This window comes from Neofelis nebulosa, chromosome 10 (assembly GCF_028018385.1).
Source record: "Neofelis nebulosa isolate mNeoNeb1 chromosome 10, mNeoNeb1.pri, whole genome shotgun sequence".
NCBI lineage: Eukaryota > Metazoa > Chordata > Mammalia > Carnivora > Felidae > Neofelis > Neofelis nebulosa.
In genome coordinates, this window is record NC_080791.1 from 87,337,817 (window position 1) to 87,340,920 (window position 3,104).

Sequence of the window (3,104 nt, forward strand, 5' to 3'; positions counted from 1 at the left end):
TTTTAGTACTTTCTTGGTTTCATTTTTTCCATTGAGATAGTGTTGCTAGAATTGGCAAATAAAAATACAGCACAATCAGCTAATTGAATTTCATACAAATAATTTTTTCTATAATTATGTACCAAGGGGTTAATGTAGGCAACTGTACATTTTAACTGGTAAGCCTACGTTTGGATTTATGATCCATTTAGAGTTTAATCTGGTGTATATTACACAGAATGGATCCAATTTTATCTTCTCCCAAATACAAATTCCATTTTCAAAAATAAATTTTAATGAAAGAGTAGTCTAAAATAAATTAATGACAATATGACATTTTGCTTCTGAATGCTGTGCTTTGCAACTTTCAAGAATGAAGAATATTTTCTGCTTAGCCAACATAATACTATCATACCTAATTAGATTAATCATTCTTTAATATTATCTAATATATACTACATATTCAAATTTTCCAATTGTCCCCAAATTTTCTTCACATCTGGTGTACTTAAATCAAGAGCCAATCCAGGACCACACATTATGTTTGGTTTTTCTGTTTCTTATATCTCTTTTAATCTAAGACAGTTGCTTTTTTCACAACACTGATGTGTTGAAGAGACTGACCAAGCCAGTTAGTTGTCTTTTAGAATGCATGTTCCACGTTATGGATTTGTCTCATTGTTTCCTCATGATGTCATCCCGTAAGTTTCCTGTAAAGGTGTGGTCACTGCCCATTAAGTAACATAAAACTTAATACTGGATTAGGGTGGAGACAGACCGATTCTGTTATATTCTTGCAACTCGAAAGTAATTCTTGGAGCATCTGGGTGGCTCAGTCGGTTAAGTGGCTGACTTTGGCTCAGGTCATGATCTCACAGCTAGTAAGTGCAAGTCCTGCCTCCTGATCTGTGGGTACAGCTCAGAGCCTGGAGCCTGCTTTGGATTTTGTGTCTCCATCTCTCTCTGCCACTCCCCCACTTGCGCTCTATCTCTCACTCTCAAAAATAAATATTTAAAAAAATTATTTGATAAAATTCCACCCAAAGTTATGATTTAAGGAGACGGAAGTCTCCGAGCAGGGCAGGTCAGGGGCAGCCCCAAAGAGTAGGAGGCGAAGGGGGAGCAGGTGCCCTGGTCTGTTGTAGGGGCGCACTTTGGGCAAGAATTGGGAGCAAGAGACTGCAAGGCTAGGCCTGGGAGCAATGGCATCCAAAGAGGCACAAACAGTCAAAAATTTCAACATGGAAAATGACAGCCAGGAAAATGATTAAAAAAAAAAAAAAATGAAAAGGAGCAAGTTGCTAATAAAGGAGAGCCCTTAAGCCTCCCTTTGGAAGCTGGTGAATATTGTGTGTCCAGAGTAAATCATAGGCCCTTCCGTGTTTAGTCAGCCCATCCTTCAGTATAGGTGGGACATGATTCAGAGGCTTGCAGAGCCACAGGCAAGGATGAAAGAAGACAAGATGGGAAGGATTGGGAAGGTGAGAGAGCTGATGGAAAAGCTGAGGGAAAAGCAATTCAGTCATAGTCTGCAGGTAGTTAGCCCTGATCCTCCGCACCGTGACCATCATGATGAGTTTTGCCTTATGCCTCCAATCCTGATGTTTTCCCTGAAGTTAGTGATAACACACACCTGCTTCCTAAACTTACATGTTCTCCGTATACCTTTGTTGTAAACATTGTGGGTCTCCTATTACCAACTTCTAAATGAATGTTGTATTTTGACCCAATCTGTAAGATTCTGTCAGCGGGGGAGTTTTACCCTATTGCATGGCAAAATGCTCATTATATATTGTGAAGTTAACAAAGCAGTTTAAAAAGCCAAGAAAGAAAGAAAGAAAGAAAGAAAGAAAGAAAGAAAGAAAGAAAGGAAGGAAGGAAGGAAGGAAGGAAGGAAGGAAGGAAGGAAGGAAGGAAGGAAGGAAGGAGGAAAGAAAAGGAAATCTCTAACAAAGTAGGAACAGAAGGAAACGTCCCTGTTTGATAAAGACTGTTTCCCAGAAATCTACAGTAGGCCATTTTAAATTATAGTAATGGTCACTTTCTTTTTTTTTTATGCTCTTTTTAAAATCTTTATTTTTTTAATTTACATCCAAGTTAGTTAGCATATAGTGCAACAATGATTTCAGGGGTAGAGTCCTTAATGCCCCTTACCCGTTTAGCCCATCCCCCCTTCCACAACCCTTCCAGTAACCCTCTGTTTGTTCTCCATATTTAAGAGTCTCTTATGTTCTGTCCCCCTCCCTGTTTTTATATTATTTTTGCTTCCCTTCCCTTGTGTTCATCTGTTCTGTGTTTTAAAGTCCTCAAATGAGTGAAGTCATATGATACCTGTCTTTCTCTGACTAATTTCACTTAGCATAATAGTTGGAAACGGCAAGATTTCATTCTTTTTGATTGCCAAGTAATACTCCATCGTATATATATCTACCACATCTTCTTTATCCATTCATCCGTGGATGGACACTTGGGCTCTTTCCATACTTTGGCTATTGTTGATAGTGCTGCTATAAACATTAGGGTGTATGTGCCCCTTTGAAACAGCATACCTGTGTCCCTTGGATAAATACCTAGTAGTGCAATTGCTGGGTCATAGAGTAGTTCTATTTTTAATTTTTTGAGGAACCTCCATACTGTTTTCCAGAGTGGCTGCACCAGTTTGCATTCCCACCAGCAGTGCAAAAGAGATCCTCTCTCTCTGCAACCTTGCCAACATCTGTTGTTGCCTGAGTTGTTAATGTTAGCCATTCTGACAGGTGTGAGGTAGTATCTCATTGTGGTTTTGATTTGCATTTCCCTGATGATGAGTGATGTTGAGCATTTTTTTCGTGTGTTGTTGGCCATCTGGATGTCTTCTTTGGTGGTCACTTTCATTTCTACTGCTTAACACTGCACTGGAGGTCCCAGTTAATGCCAAATGAAATATTAATGTTAGAAAAAGTGAGACAAATCTTGCAATATTTTCAAACAATATGACTTTCTACCTAGAAGACAGAAGTAAATCAATTGATAAACTATTAGAAATAACAATAAAATCCAGTAAGGTGTTCAAATAAAGGATCAACTTATAAAAATTAAGAGTTCCCTATACTCCATCAGTAATGGATTAGAAAAATGTCATAAAT

At 38.3% G+C, this 3,104-nt stretch overlaps 1 pseudogene; it reads left to right on the forward strand.

The window, feature by feature from the left end:
* Positions 1-340: 340 nt before the first annotated feature.
* On the forward strand, positions 341-1,806 carry LOC131488745 (protein BEX1-like; annotated as a pseudogene).
* Positions 1,807-3,104: the final 1,298 nt, after the last annotated feature.